Here is a 17,683-nt window from a genome sequence, read left to right as displayed (position 1 = left end):
GAGTTTGGGGAGTGCCGCTTCTCCCACAGTGGCTTTACCGCGAGGACCGCCGGCTCAAACTGACACCTGGACCAAGTTGCTCTAAGATACTGAGGAGCGCACCCACAATGAAACGCCGTCTGCGCGACGGTTCTGGCAACAAGCGGAGCGGATGGAAACCTCGTCATTACAGGAAGCGAACAGATGCGAATGGGCATCCTTAGGTCTTCAGTGTTCAGTACCATTAGCTTTACCTTGTGAGCTTACGTTTATACTGGACGGAACGGAAGAACACGAGAGGACGAGCATAACGTGCTAACTCTGCAAACCCTGCTAAATAGTTTTTGGGAGTTAATAATCGCCACACAGGTTTCGCTCGATAACGACAATATTTACAGGCAAGATGCAAAACCTTGATACTCAGACATGATTCATTCGTGTGACGAGTGCACAGTTCTTAACGAAGTAAGTAAAATGGTGCAGAAAAGGAAGAATAAAAGTGTAAAGGTAAAATGTCAGTTGATATATTTCACTTACGTCACATTGTAGTTGAGGAAAAAGTTAAAATTAGACCACTATTTATCCACTATCAGCACAATATGAAGAAACGCTACCATTCACACTCTGTTTTTTAGCAACTGAAGACATTTGCGTTGTTAATTTGTAAGTAGGCGGTTTAGGTTTTTATGGTGGTAACGCCACGTAGCGCTCTATATGAAAATCACTGACTGTGCTGTGTGAAGTCTGTGGCTGGTTTGCGTTGTTGGAATATTCGCTACTGGGTGTGAACAGCGCGTAGCGTTGGACAGTTGGAGGTGAGCTTCCAGCAGTGGTGGCTGTGGTAAGAGAGATGGCAGAAGTTTGAGAGCGGACGATCTGGCCGTGAGTCCATCAGAAAGATTAAATTTGTAATATTGAATATCATGAAGTGATATACCGGGTGATCAAAAAGTCATTATAAACTTGAAAACTGAATAAGTCACGGAATAATGTAGACAGAGAGGTACAAAGTGACACACAGGCTTGGAATGACATGGGGTTTTATTAGAACCGAAAAAATGCAAACGTTCAAAAAATGTCCGACAGATGGCGCCATATCTGCTCAGAATAGCAATAATTAGCATAACAAAGTAAGACAAAGCAAAGATGATCTTCTTTACCGGAAATGCTCATTATGTCCACCATCATTCCTCAACAATAGCTGTAGTCGAGGAATAATGTTGTGAACAGCACTGTAAAGCATGTACGGAGTTATGGTGAGGTATTGGCGTCGGATGTTGTCTTTCAGCACCCCTAGAGATGTCTGTCGATCACGATACACTTGTGACTTCAGGTAACCCCAAAGCCAATAATCGCACGGACAGAGGTGTGGGGACCTGGGAGGCCAAGCATGACGAAAGTGGCGGCTGAGCACACGATCATCACCAAACGATGCGCGCAAGAGATCTTTCACGCGTGTAGCAATATGGGGTGTTTTTTTTTTGTTTTAATAAAACCCCATGTCATTGCAAGCATGTGTGTCAATTTTTACCTCTCTATCTGCAATATTCCGTGGTTTGTTAAGTTTTCAAATTTATAGTGACTTTTTGATCACCCTGTATACATGAAGACTTTTGAACATTATTAACGTAAATACATTGTTTGTTCTCTATCAAAATCTTTCATTTGCTAACTATGCCTATCAGTAGCTAGTGCCTCCAGTAGTTAGAATCTTTTATTTAGCTGGCAGTATTGGCGCTCACTGTATCGCAGTTGTTTGAGAAACGAAGATTTTTATGAGGTAATGATTCATGAAAGGTATGGGTTATTGTTAGTCTGGGCCATTCTTTTGTAGGGATTATTGAAAGTCAGGTTGCGTTGCGCTAAAAAAATATTGTGTGTCGGTTTAGTGATGATCAGAATAAGTAAAGAGAGAAATGTCTGAGTATGTCCAGTTTTGCTCAGCTGTTTGAAAATCAAATAACGTAAGAGATTTATCAGCACAGTAATTCATTAATTTTTCTAAGGGGACGTTTGAAATTGTTCACATTTCACTAACTGCTGTACCAGTACCTGAAAAATTTACTGATATTCTACCGTTACATGTGGGTGGTATTTCAATGATTTAATTAAAGAAGGAGGATAATGTCAATGAAGTGTGATTTACGAAGTGTGTAATATATCTACAACTTGTCACAAACGCTAGTTGATAAAATGTGGTATATAGTTTGTTAGAGGAAACATAGCGTTATGGCTGAAAAATGATTTTTGTTCTGTCGGTCATTATATCAAAACGTTTTATAACAGTGATCATCAGGCATATGACTACGGCTACCACGGATAAACTAGAATGATGAAATTTCATGTGCTTATAATCAACGAAAGACAAATATGTTCTGCTGCTCCTTTTTATAAAAATAAACGTAAAGGTTGTGTCTTATTCAGTCCGTCCCCGCCTGTTGGAATCATCTGCTGAATCTGCCCTGTTTCTCACATCTACGTTTGGACCTCTGACTCCATCGCGCAATTTTCTACGAAAAATATCGCATGCCCGACGCAATATACTCCGAAACGCCGCGCATTAAAAAAAGGGATTCTTGAGGTGCTCATGCCTCGGGTTCTGTTGGTGATAGACAGATACGGGTAAGCGTTTTAAATAATCTTTGGGGTAGGGACCTTTTGTATATACAACAGAAGGAGGATCCTCTTACTGTCAACATCCTACAATATAGTGTCAAGTCTCGAATACTGCACACTTTCTCCTGCTCAGAGAAATGGAGCAAATCGGTATCTTATTTTTGCATTTCATCTGGCCTACAGTGGGCCTTAAGGGGCTTATGGAGGTGCCTAGTTACAAAACACACAAAAAAATGTTTCGACTTTTCTTTTTTTTACCAAACCATGGCGCAGGTTCCAAAAAGGCTATGCAAAGCGGCTGAAAGTTTACGATATGTTCCTAAGATCCAGGTCTGCGAATAACGTTCAAATTTTCTTCATAGTTTTACCCGTTTCCGTGCTAAGGATGTTCAAAGTTACTTTACCCCTTCACATGCATATAATATCCGGTATGAGGCTAATCTTAAATAGTTGCAGAAACTACTCAAATTTTAATGGTATAAAATCTAGGGATTTATCTACAAGTGGGTTCCTCCCGTTTTCAAATATCTTTGTTAGTTCATGGATGGTTCCTTAGAAAACCCCCAAAAAAGCGTTTAATTATCAGTTTTTCGCACCAAACCGTGCTGCGGTTTACTAAACAATTCTGCACAGAAAATGGATAACGTTTTTACGACATATTCCTCAGCTCCAAATTTTGAGCATCCATTAAAATATTGTTGATATTTGCATCAGCTTCCAAGATACAAAGGTTCAAATTAACCCAACCCGTACACGTAAAATTTAGACGCGATTACCAGTGAGTGAAGAAAACGTAGTTTATAAAGTGACTTAGCACGGAGAAGTATGCTGTAAAGAGTCTTCGTTATAATCCGAAGGATTGTGGGAATCATATGTTGTAGTACTAAAGCAAATGCAATATTTTTATGCACGAAAAATACGGCCTGACATGTAAGTTTAGTCTTGCTTTTACATACGTATACCATCAAAATTTTACTGACCGATAAAGTTCTTTTCATATGAGTGACAGACCCTGCTGTGATAGGTAATAGAAGGGACCATCGGAAAAATTCTCCTGTCGGAGCACAAAAGGCGGATATGCTCCTTTTTAAAGGACTCTGAATCCAGATAAGGGTACCAGCTGCCCCGCTATAATTTCCTCGGCATGTTTTAAATTTTCCCAAAAGTTATGCTAAACAAGTGTATTCATGCTTTTTATAGTGAGAGAGAAGGAGGCAGTGTCGGTGGGAAGGGGATGGGAGAGAAGTAAATACTGGAAGATAGTATAGGGTTGTCGTGGTACAGAAACAGTGAAGGAGACAATGGCAGTGTGAGAGAAACAATGGGCCGCGGTGGCAGTGGAACATAGTTGAGAGAGAGAACGGTGACAGGAAAAGAGTGAAGGAGATACTGCCAGTGGGAGAGGAATAAAGAGAAGGAGAACGTGGGAGTGGCTGAGAGGCAGTGATGATGAGAGAGTCTCTGAGAATGACAACGAGGAAGAGAGATATTGTGACAGTGTAAAGAGACAGCAGCAGTGGGAGAGCATGAATGATATACTCTGAAACCCAAAAGAAACTGGTATAGGCATGCGTGTTCAAATACAGAGATATGTAAACAGGCAGAATACGGCGCTGTGGTCGGCATCGCCTATATACGACAACAGGTGTCCGGTGGAGGTGTTAGATCGGGTACCGTTGCACAATGGCAGGTTATCAAGATTTAAGCGAGTTTGAATGTGGTGTTATAGCCATGCAAGAGCGATGGGACATAGCTTCTCTGAGGTAGGGATGAAGTGGGGCGTTTCCCGTACGACCAATTCGAGAGTGTACCGTGAACATCAGGAATCCGGGAAAACATCAAATCTCCGTCGTCGATGCGGCCGGAGAGAGATCCTGCAAGAACGGGACCTACGACGACTGAGGAGAATCGTTCAACGTTGCAGAAGTGCAAGCCTTCCGCAAATTGCTCCAGATTTCAATACTGGATCATCAACGAGTGTCAACGTGCGATCCATTCAACGAAACATCGTCGGTATGGACTTTCGGAGCCGAAGACCCACTCGGGTACCCTTAATGAGAGCTTTAAGCCTCGTCTGGGCCTGTCAACATCCACATTGGACTGTTGATGACTAGAAATATGATGCCTGGTCGGACGAGTCTCGTTTCACATTGTATAGAGCGGATGGACGTGTACGGATATGGAGACAACCTCACGAATCCATGGTCCCTGTGTGTCATCAGGGGGCTGTTCAAGCTGGTGGAGGCTCTGTAATGGAGTGGGGCGTTTGCAGTTGAAATGATATGGGATCTCTGATTCGTCTAGATACGACTCTGACAGGTGACACATACCTTAGCATCCTGTCTGATCACCTGCATCCATTCATGTCAATTGTGCATTCCGACGGACTTGGCCAATTCCAGCAGGATAATGCGACACCCCATACGTTCAGAATTGCTACATAGTGCCTCCAGCAACACTCTTCTGGGTTTAAACACTACCGCTGGCCACAAAACTTTCCAGACAAGAACGTTATTGGGAATAAATCGGATGCTGTTCAGAAGAGATCTCCTCCCCCTTGTACTCTTACGGATTCATGGACATCCCTGCACGATTCATGGTGTCAGTTCCCTCCAGCACTACCTCAGACATGATTGCAGTCCATACCACGTCGTGTTTGCGGCACTTCTACGTGCTTATGAAGGCCCTAAGGAGGTGTACCAGATTCTTTGGCTCTTCAGAGTAGTAGCTGTGAGAGAGAGAGGAAGAAAGAGACAGACAGTGAAAGGAGACAGTAGCGGTAGGACAGAACGAAGAAGGCTGTGAGTGTGAGACAAGAGAAAGTGACAGACATACACAAAAAGACAATGACATTGAGTTGGACGGAATGAATGAGAGAGAATGGGCAGTTGGGAGTGGATGGGAATGAGCGACCTACAGTGATAGTCAAGTGGGTGTGAGCGAATTACTTATTTTTGGGCGTGATAAGTAAGTTGCACGTTAAAAAGAGGGCGAATAAATTACATATCAAAACTTTTTGGAAAAATTTTAAAGCTGGTGACGAAAGTCGAATGAGGCACCTGGTACCACAATCTTCAGCGTCTTTTATGCAGGAGCATATTGACCATGTGTGTGTGTTCCGATAGCATTTTTCCACTGCTTTTATCTTACCTCAGAATTTGTGCTGTATATCTCTTGGATCCCACAGCTAGTTATAATATCCAAAATCATAAATCACCAAAATTTCAGTCTCTTCTACCCACTCTACTTCGCACTCGAACTTAAGCTACAAACAAAAGTAGTTCGTACTGCTCACGGAAAACAGCAAACACGTGCTCTCTGTGCTTCTAGTAGAGCATCAAAGAAAAAGTCCAGTTCCTCTGATGGTTCGCTGAAAGAGCGTCAACCAGCGGAAGACGAAAGAGCACCACTGAAAGCTAACGAATCTTTTTCGCTGTGTAAGTCTGCAATTTGCAGCAGTGAGAATTTTCGTTGTGTTGTGTTCGATCAGGTGAAAACCAGGCTTAAGACACGTGTGTTGTGTAGTCAGTTAGTAGGAAAATTGCCGAGGCCCCATCCGTATTTACCATGGGCCATGGGTAAAAACTGATCCTCATTAGAAGGGGTCTTAATCGAGTGTTCATTCTTCAAATAAACCTGTACTAACTAGCATAATACTTCGGACTAAAGTCCCTAGTGGCTCGTAGCCACACATATAAATTTCTCTCACAACTGCATATTTGCCCAGCCACTGTTGACAGGTACGGTTTTTGTTGTGTCTAGGCAAGACAGCCTAGACACAATGAGAGGAAGCCGAAAGGCACGCGCTAAGCTAGAGCAGGATGGCGTGAGGTCTGATACAGGATACGTAATGAATGCTATAAAGAAAAGTACGTAGCTTCTGGAATACTTAACTTTAATCCATCCTTTTTGGTACATCTGGAGATTGTGGCGATACAAGTGAGACTCTTTAGATACATGCAATGTTACTAATGGCGCCTTGCTAGGTCGTAGCCATTGACTTAGCTGAAGGCTATTCTAACTATCTGCTCTGCAAATGAGCGAGGCTTCGTCAGTGTGCATCGCTAGCTACGTCGTCCGTACAACTGGGGCGAGTGCTAGTCCGTATCTCGAGACCTGCCTTGTGGTGGCGCTCGGTCTGCGATCACACAGTGGCGACACGCGGGTCCGACATGTACTAATGGACCGCGGCCGATTTAAAACTGCCACCTAGCAAGTGTGGTGTCTAGCGGTGACACCACAGTTTTCTCCTATTATCATATGTTACCAGTCGTGCCAAATTTGGCTGTGAATTATGACGCACTATGTGTGTAGTAGGAGTCCTATATGAGACAGTGCACTGATGCTTAGACCACAGTTAAGCTATTAGTACACATAATTAATTTATCCCACTTCGTTAACGAACATATCAGCTACAAGTTTCATTTCCTAGATGTCTTACAGATCATTTGGTTACAGTTTAAAACTATATACCAGATCGTATAACCGCATTCTATAAGCAATGATTATCACACTAGTTTGACGCTGCCAAAACTTACGTGCCGAGACATCCTCTCTACCGGGCGAGGTGGCATAGTGATTAGCACAGGGGACTTGTATTCTGGAGGACAACGTATCAAATCCGTGTCCATCTATCCTGATGTAGATTTTCTGTAATTTCCGCAAATAGCTTGAGTCACATGCCCAGATAGTTCCTTTGAAAGGACATGGCCTACTTCCTTCTCCATCCTTCCCAATCCAATGGGGCCGATGATCTCGCTGTTCGCTCCCCTTCCACAAATCAGCAAACCAACGAATAACCTCACTACTGCGTCCACAATCAACTGTCCCTGTTCGTTTTCTAAGAGAATAGTTACATTTATCCAAGATACAAAAATTCCTGCCTAGCATGCTTTTTAAACAATCACAATTTAAGGGCTAGAATGCCGACAGGGAACCCAATTTACCGCCATTTCTCAACAAATTCTGTGTCTTCTACCACTGAAAGCTCTTAAATAAAAGTTAGACGTTGCTGACTTTGGGTGTGGCTTATTTTTCAACAGGTAACATTTGTCATTAATGTTTGTAAATGTTCAAATGTGTGTTAAATCTTACCGGACTTAACTCCTAAGGTCATCAGTCCCTAAGCTTACACACTACTTAACGTAAATTATCCTAAGGACAAACACACACAGTCATGCACGAGGGAGGACTCGAACCTCCGCTGGGACCAGCCGCACAGTCCATGACTGCAGCGCCTCAGACCGCTCGGCTACTATTTGCAGATGTAAACATTGTACACCTAGTAAATGAAACGTTTCGCTGCAAAGAAAGCAGACAATTTTTCAGCCAGTAAGAAGTGTTAAACAGAGCAAAGAAAAAGTTGGTGTGCGTCTACGAATGTATTCTAAAAACCACTGTACAGTGCTTGGCGATTGGTGCATCATGCCAATAGTAGCGAATAACCATTCTTTGCTATTCATATAGTGAACGAGGGAAAACGGCTAATTGTAAGTCTCTGTAGCTGTCCTCACGTTTATTATGTTAATCCCAAGATCCCTGTGTTCTCATTTCTTCGAAAGACTCCCCTTTAAGTCACCGAAGATTCTTGTTGCACATTCATATGGACTTTACCATTAACTACTCTAGCAGCACATCCCTAAATTCATTCATTGTCCTTCCTATTGCTTACAAGGACTCCGTACTAGAGCCATTCTTAGGAACTGATGGTATTGTCATCTTATACCTGATTTCCTTACAGAATCACTGCACTTTCCAAAAACTGTTCCAATAAACCTAAATTTTTTATTTACTTTACCTAATACTGATATGATGAGTTCGTCCCATTTCATGTTGCTTCTTGGTACTATCCTTAAATACAGGTCCACTATAAATGATTCATTCGTTTTCAAAGCTCTATGTTTTCCAAAGTATTAACTGCACAAGTATGAGTGGCGCATGAATAGAACCTTAAACTCAACAAGTTCGTAAGGTTTGTGTCTGATCAACAACAACTGTGTAAGCTGTAAACAACTTTGGTTAATGTTGCAAACTTATTACAAAAATACACGTATTTACACAGTTTACAGTGTAACAATGTTATGACAGTTGTCAAAGGAACGCATCTCGTCCTCAGAAAGTGAAACAATCCTAAACACAAAAATGGTAAATTTTAACTATAAGTTTCTTTACAAAATTATTCTTACAACTGCATCATGATGTTGTCCAGTACTACAATAAATCATCCAATTCTGGTTCAAAGTTCGGTACTATTTAGGATGACAATCTAGTTTACGGAGGATGGTTAGTTTTGTGACAAGTTGAGCGAAAGATTACCCAAGGTCGCTCGAGTTTACAGTGGACGCAAGCTGGTGAACCAACAAGTTTGTGTCTCTGCGCATGGTATTTACCTTAGTTGCGATGAGCTGTCATATACATGGCTGCTCTTGCCCACTGAAATTCCTATAAAATCTAATTAAGCCTTTGCTGACTTTTTTCAGCAGAAATTCTACCCTTCTCGTGATGCGAGAAAACATGCACTCATCACTAGTCTGGGAATATGGCGATATACACACGTATGGCTGGAGCAGCCTGCATATTAATATGTCCTCCAGTCTTCACAAGGACAATTAACTAACTGGCTTTCTCCACAGTGGGAGCTCAACGATCCTACAGCTAATATCTAGCTGAATGTCAGCTGCAGCGAACGCAGTGTTCATACAAATATCTCCTCTGCGTCATATGGAGAGTTATGCGCTCCTTTCTGCATTTGACCCCAGTTCAGATAAAAGTTCCTGAAAATTTCGCTCTCGTCTTTCTCGTAGCCGAACTCTCTCCCCACCTGGGTTCTTTCGTTCTCCACGTCACGGATTTTTCGAGCAATAGGACCATTCTTCTTATTTTGTGGAAACTCTCTCTAAGAATCTCAAGGGCCCTACCACTGAGCGGCGTCGAAACCTCGGCACTTTACTCTTTCCTAGTTCGTTTCCGCCAATCGGACGTTTCGTGCCCACTAATATTTGTACCATTCGCTGTTCGTATCCATTTGGAATTCCGTAACACAGCTTTCCAAAGCTTCTTTCTGTCCCACTTCTGGTGGCCCGTTACTTTCTCTGCAGTATGCGTCACCTGTCCATTCGCTGGCACCCACCGCGGGACGCCCCTTTAAGAGCTTTCCATAGTGACTCCACGTGTGCAGCCTCTGCTTCTGTCCACACTGGCTTCCACACAAAACGTTTCCACACGCTGCTTATTTCACCTTCTGTTCATTGACATGCATTATATAGGAGTGGTGTGTTAATGCTGTCGATTGAGTGTCATCCCTTTTGCATTACATACTTAAAGGGAAATCTGCTCATTACCATTGAAGTAAGTTAGGTGTCATATTCACCTACCCATTACAATGTATAAAACACTTACGTAAGGTGTGAAATTGAACTTCATTTATTCTGACACCTTACAAGTTTAAAGTGCCCATCTGCTAACACGACACACGTGTAAGTGACACTAAAGTTCGTCCCATACCATTTGCAGTGACATCCTGTTACTGGTAATTACAGCTGCAGTAATGTGTCTTCCTTCCAAAGTTCTTGGCAGTGGGGATACACAGTCTTTAAGGTGCCTCCAGGAAAATGTCAGAACCGTTATGTCAGGCGAACTGGGACTAAGTGAACAGAGACTTATCAGCTTCACAAATACGCCCAATCCAGAGATGAGGATTCGTCGTTTATGTATAGAGGAATAATGGTTATCCAATGAGGGAATGCCATGTCTTGATGGAAGATGAAATGCTCGGAATCAACAATCAGTTGTGGAAACACCACACCTGCAACATACTGTATCAAGGTAAAAAGTACCCGCCTTATTCTTCTTACAGGATAAAAATTGGCCAAGTACAAGAAGGACTCGTAAACTCAAAATTTGTTTCAAACTTGATTAGGTATATTGACAGTTATATAGACAGGACTCCGTTTTACAGCCTGCACCACGGAAGTAACCAGCAGCAGTTAGTGGCTCGCCATCACAGTTTTCTTTATCTTAAATATCTTTGTGACTAATGCGCTTTTCACATATTTATTATTTTATAAATGACATATAAGTACTGTCAGTCTTTTACGACGATTCCGTACTTATACCCTATCATACGTTTTTGTCATTATTCTGCGACCATGTTATAGAACTTAGACCATTCATTGTTTTAAATTCTGAAGAAGACACTCCTAGCAGTGTTGAAATTAGATTAATTTGTTGAAAATAGTGACCAAGGGCTGTTTTTCTTTCAATTGTAACTATTCACGGTCTCTGAACGTGCAGCCATGTACAAAAAATTTTGCGAAGCTTGAAAACTGCTTGAAGGAGTCCAGCCAGGTTCTCCACTGGTGGAAGGAGGTGCTTCATCCCATGGTGGTTGGCTGGTTGTTCGGTGTTTAGGTAGATATGCTTCTGGAATACCTGGCAGATAGAAAGTTACAGTCCCAGTTGCCCTAAATCCAGACACGGTGTTCGCTACTGCTGCTGCTTTCACCCACGCTGATTCCAACCATTCGCCGAATTACAGCCTTGCTATTTGTCTGCCAGGGTTATTGTAGATGAAACTGTTACATGCAGAGTAGCGAAACAGCGATCAAGAGGCTGTTGGAAGTGGGTCATGTGACTTGGCAGATTAAACAATATATTGCCATTAGCGTGCACGCTCCAACGAGTCCACCACTGAGGCACACTGGCCCATCCAAAACTGGGAAAACCTTTCAAGCCCGTGTCCTCGGAGGAAAATGAAGTCTAAGTTAAGCATAAAGTACATCAGAAGCTACAAAGGCTGACTTCTCATTCATCACAACTTGAGATCCACGTGGCATTACGTTAATAAATTCTTTTTTCGTATTCTTCCCCTTGAAAATGCCGTAAGGAAGAATGAATATCCATTCGGTACTGAAACAAGCAACAACTGAAATTGTTTCGCCCTTTTCACCGCTATTAATAGTGCTCACATGTTGAGTATCTTTTCGTTATTACTTGGTATCGTTGTCCCGGATGCTTCTGTCCAGTATGATGAAATACTTTTCTACTGTTTCCTTATTCTCCCTTGTAGCTTTCCTAACTGATAACTCGGGGTTTCGTGACAAGAAACTTTCAAGCCAGTCAAAACGTACTTTCTGACGCTCCTTATAAGAGTTATGGAGATTTTTAAGGCTCTCAGTAAATATAAAATCGATCTCACAAATGGTCTCTCTATTAGGAGGGAAACCGCAAGACTGTAGTTTTATTATGTGGTGCACCATTTTTTTTTTCTCAGCACCTTCTGCGAGAACAGATGGTGGCCCAAGACGAACTTTTAACTCCTTGTCGGACTTTAATCTTGTTTTCAGTGAGGCTGACGTTGCCTGGTAATGACTTGCGGATGCATTGGCACACAATGAGCGGTTCTTCACAGCACTATAGGCTCCAACATCGCCTTACGGAACATGGCTTTCTTTCATAAGGTGTCGGGATTTTACTGCACAAATAAGAACCAAAATAATTTAATAGGAACCTGGGTTTACATTTAGGCAATTACAATGAAAAGTTCAGGACGATGGTTGTATATTATAATACTAGTTTGTACCAAACCGTAATATTATATTTAATATAATACAATTATTGTCATAATTATTATATTTAATATAATGTAACAATTATATTAACTATATAATTTCAAGAATAAAATTATTTAATACAATTCAACTGAAAACAAAACTTAAAATGAGACTGATTTCAAATAGAAACTATTAACAACACAAAGAACGATAAAGAGCGAATATTAGTTATGTTTTGTAGTTTTATATTTGAAATTAGGCTAGGTAAAGGTGGTGTTCAAAACCAGAGTTTTGCATAACAGCACTCATCATCTTGGTCAGCTTAGTGGTCTATCTACCCCGAGTACCGGCAAAGATGGACCAGGTCGTCATGTTGCCAGGAGACGCTTCTAACCTCACAACACCTGGGCGTAAGATAATTGACTGAACGAATACTGGACGCTAGAGAGGTTACGCAACATGAAACTGGTGTGGAAAAAATTTATTGGCAGAAGAAAGAAAACTTTCACGTATCTGACTTCACATTTACGCAGTTTATTGATGGAAAACTTGCAAGAAACCAGTTTAAAACCACAAGGCCCTCTTATCCGCCACGTTGCTATAAGACCGCCGGTGGCGCGTTCAAGCAGATTAGTTGGATATTTACGAGCTGGTCCATCTACCCAGTGGTCTATGTCTCCCGGAATTACCCTACATAAGTGGTATCAATACTTTCGGTTCAAAAATGGTTCAAATGGCTCTGAGCACTATGGGACTTAACATCTGTGGTCATCAGTCCCCTAGAACTTACAACTACTTAAACCTAACTAGCCTAAGGACATCACACACATCCATGCCCGAGGCAGGATTCGAACCTGCGACCGTAGCAGTCGCGCGGTTCCGGACTGAGTATACTTTCGGACATGTCAGAGAGAATACACAACACGTACTGAAATATCTTTGCACGGCTCTCCTCTGTCTCGAAGATACTCCTTATGGTTCCAAATCGCGTTTCCTGTATGGATTCCCCGTCGCCAGAGACGGATTGGAAGGTTGTTTGGTCCTGCGTCACATTCCATTGTTCTGTGAATCTAGATGGTCACACAAATATACACTCCTGGAAATGGAAAAAAGAACACATTGACACCGGTGTGTCAGACCCACCATACTTGCTCCGGACACTGCGAGAGGGCTGTACAAGCAATGATCACACGCACGGCACAGCGGACACACCAGGAACCGCGGTGTTGGCCGTCGAATGGCGCTAGCTGCGCAGCATTTGTGCACCGCCGCCGTCAGTGTCAGCCAGTTTGCCGTGGCATACGGAGCTCCATCGCAGTCTTTAACACTGGTAGCATGCCGCGACAGCGTGGACGTGAACCGTATGTGCAGTTGACGGACTTTGAGCGAGGGCGTATAGTGGGCATGCGGGAGGCCGGGTGGACGTACCGCCGAATTGCTCAACACGTGGGGCGTGAGGTCTCCACAGTACATCGATGTTGTCGCCAGTGGTCGGCGGAAGGTGCACGTGCCCGTCGACCTGGGACCGGACCGCAGCGACGCACGGATGCACGCCAAGACCGTAGGATCCTACGCAGTGCCGTAGGGGACCGCACCACCACTTCCCAGCAAATTAGGGACACTGTTGCTCCTGGGGTATCGGCGAGGACCATTCGCAACCGTCTCCATGAAGCTGGGCTACAGTCCCGCACACCGTTAGGCCGTCTTCCGCTCACGCCCCAACATCGTGCAGCCCGCCTCCAGTGGTGTCGCGACAGGCGTGAGTGGAGGGACGAATGGAGACGTGTCGTCTTCAGCGATGAGAGTCGCTTCTGCCTTGGTGCCAATGATGGTCGTATGCGTGTTTGGCGCCGTGCAGGTGAGCGCCACAATCAGGACTGCATACGACCGAGGCACACAGGGCCAACACCCGGCATCATGGTGTGGGGAGCGATCTCCTCCACTGGCCGCACACCACTGGTGATCGTCGAGGGGACACTGAATAGTGCACGGTACATCCAAACCGTCATCGAACCCATCGTTCTACCATTCCTAGACCGGCAAAGGAACTTGCTGTTCCAACAGGACAATGCACGTCCGCATGTATCCCGTGCCATCCAACGTGTTCTAGAAGGTGTAAGTCAACTACCCTGGCCAGCAAGATCTCCGGATCTGTCCCCCATTGAGCATGTTTGGGACTGGATGAAGCGTCGTCTCACGCGGTCTGCACGTCCAGCACGAACGCTGGTCCAACTGAGGCCCCAGGTGGAAATGGCATGGCAAGCCGTTCCACAGGACTACATACAGCATCTCTACGATCGTCTCCATGGGAGAATAGCAACCTGCATTGCTGCGAAAGGTGGATATACACTGTACTAGTGCCGACATTGTGCATGCTCTGTTGCCTGTGTCTATGTGCCTGTGGTTCTGTCAGTGTGATCATGTATCTGACCCCAGGAATGTGTCAATAAAGTTTCCCCTTCCTGGGACAATGAATTCACGGTGTTCTTATTTCAATTTCCAGGAGTGTATTTTTCCGATGAAAATGGCGTCCTCATGGTACCAAGTCGTTCATAATTGTATGATTCCATTATGTGAAGCGTGTAACTTCTCTCACAAATCTAGCTTAAGAGACGCTGACTAGCCTCCTGCATATACGGTTTTGTAGGTTACAGTTGGATAGCGGACTTTCTTTAATTAATGCTGATACTTAGAAAAGTATCTCTTCTTACATGAGCGCAGGTTAAAGGCCACAATTGTCGGTTACTCAGTTTGCAGTGATTTGACGCTGTTGAGATTCCATGGGCTGTGACGGTCGCACGCCATCTATTGTTGGGTGTTGTTATTAATCGGTGCCCGATGAAGGTCGCTACTTTCATTTGGAAGTATGTCACGGACAGGATTCAGGGAGCGATCCTGTCATTACTTCGTATGATTCAGACCTTGGTACCTTGTGTGCTAAGTAAATCCGATTTTGTTGAACAAATTTTTTCTCTTACTGTGGAAATGTCCCGAAAGTTTATCTCGCGAAACTCTATTTTCGGGTGCGCTATGAGGTTATAGCGAGACCCCGGCTGATCAGAGGTTTGGGCCCCCCCTGATTTTCTGGCCAAGGCTTCTTCTTCGCGTTCCCAGTCACTTAAAACTAGCCTCTTTTCCTGTCTTTGACATGCGAGTCTAGCCCCTCCCGTAGATGTTGGCAGGATAAATAATAAATTAAGCTATATTTGGGGTTTTTGAATTCCTGTCAGTTATTGGGGTTTAATCTCCTTTCCCAATTGCACTTGTCTGTAAAAATGTTATACCACTGGACGTTCCAAATTGCGTTTCCTGTATGGATTCCCCGTCGCCAGAGACGGATTGGAAGGTTGTTTGGTCCTGCGTCAGCCTATCTATTTTTCCGATGAAAATGGCGTCCTCATGGTACCAAGTCGTTCATAATCTTTTCCTCACCAACTCTGGCTCTTTCATAGCCCTAGTGAGGCCGACCACTGCTGTCGATACCATAAAACGGATACATTATGTCATCGGTTGTGCTCCTGTGGACGCAGACATTTTAATTGGCCCCCAAGCAATTGGTCTTTCTTGCCTGGACGTCGGAGGCGCCAATCTCCAGCGAGGTTCTCCTGCATCCCGATTCAACCGTCTTTCCCTGAACGAAGGACATAACAATTAATTGGCTTGTCGGACATTATGTTCATTACATGGTCGGGAGAAGGTATGACCCGAACCTTTATGCCTTTCACCAGTATATAGTTACGATCCATTTAACACGGCAAAATATGCCACTCTACGTGTGCATTTTGCGAATATGCTGTCTCGTACTTAACCATCAAGGAGTTGGTTGATGTTTAGAATCACTTTTCTCTTCAAATGTTGACTAGAGCAAATAAATATTTCGTGTTCACAATCTTGTCTTATATTTTGATATCCGTAAATTCCTACAACTTCTTCATGGTTAAGTAGTAATGATAACCAGCTAGGTTTTCAGGCTGTTGCCACCGTTTAGAGACCAACATTATACTCAAGTACAGGGTGATTTCAGAGTGGTGTTACAAACATTCAGAGCCGATGGAGAAGGATAAGTGTATCAATTTGAGGTTTCTGACACTGGTCCGGGACAACCGAGCCATACCTTACAAACGAAAATCTTTCTAAAATGTGGAATACACGTACCGGGCTTGTTGTAACTAGGACTGTAGGGTAACCAATTTACAGAGGTGGTAGTATGGACCAAATCAAGAAAGAAATTTTTTAGTAAACAACTCTATACTGTACACCTTAAGAGCCATGAGCACTGGTTGCTTTCGATATTGTGAAACACAGCTCTTCTACTGCAAACGTTTTAGCTTCCTTATTTTTGGAGGACTTAGTATGGACTAAAACAAGGAAAAAAATCCATATTATATGGGCTCTAAATGCATACATTAAGAGCTGTGAACACTTATTCAGTGGAAGTGATGTGTTTCACATGAAAAAAATCAACAAATGGTCACAGCCCTTAAGGTATGGAGTTAAGAGTTGTTTGCTAAACATTTTTTTTTGTTTTGATCCACAGATTATAGAACTCATGTTTACTTGATATTTTTTCTTGTTTTTGTCAGTACTATATCCGCTGAAAGTTGCCTAACCTACAATCCTAGCAACAAAAGTACTAGTAGATGTATTCCAATGTCACAAGTATGAGAACGTTTTTCGCTTATAACTTCCGACTAATCATTTATGGACCAGCGTCCCTTACCACAAATTGATACATTTCCTTTACTACATCTTCCTTAAAAATGTGTAACATCATCACGGAATGATACTGTCTCTGAGAAATGTAAGAGGTGACAACGAGTGAACTGTGCTCTCATATCTCATAGTAGGATTACTTTTGTTCAAGCTATTAGGCCATATTTCGATCATCTCCTTACGTTTTTTTCTTCTATTACCCACGTTGATTGTATCATGAGATCCATGACGGGACACTTTCATACTTTCTGTTTATTTTCTGCAGGCACTTTGCCGTAGCTACTTACCTGTTTTGTTTCGTTTGTGACAGTCCCTCATAACTTGATTCACGATATGACGAGGGCGTAATACGAGAGTGGTTGGAAAAGCTCTCGGAATTACCACGAAAGGTCAGCGCTAGCGCAACGAGTTGTTCACGAGATATTCATTGGACTATTGCCTGTAAATGCGTGCCACGTCCGTGCTCTTGGAAGAGAGTCGTGGCGGTGATGTGGCTCTGTTGTACCCGCGTAGTGATTTGCGAAGATGGAAAAAATCGAGATTCGAGCAGTAATGGTATGAAAGCAAAAGACAGTCAAGCCGATTTTCAGATTACACTGCGATACTCTGCTCCTTCAACTGTTGTCAAGTGGACAAATGAATTTAAATTTGCTCTGGAGAGCTTAGATGATGATCTGCGCAGTGGTCGGCCGAGATATGTAAGTACTCCAGAAGTCATTGCTAAAGTGCACAAAATAGACATGAAGGATCGCCGATTGGAAAGAGCGTCAAATTGCTCAAGCTTTCCAGATGTCATCTGAAGAATAAGAAATGAAAAAAAAATA

This window comes from Schistocerca americana, chromosome 5, assembly GCF_021461395.2.
Source record: "Schistocerca americana isolate TAMUIC-IGC-003095 chromosome 5, iqSchAmer2.1, whole genome shotgun sequence".
In the NCBI taxonomy this organism is placed as follows: Eukaryota; Metazoa; Arthropoda; class Insecta; order Orthoptera; family Acrididae; genus Schistocerca; species Schistocerca americana.
This window is presented reverse-complemented; position numbering follows the sequence as displayed.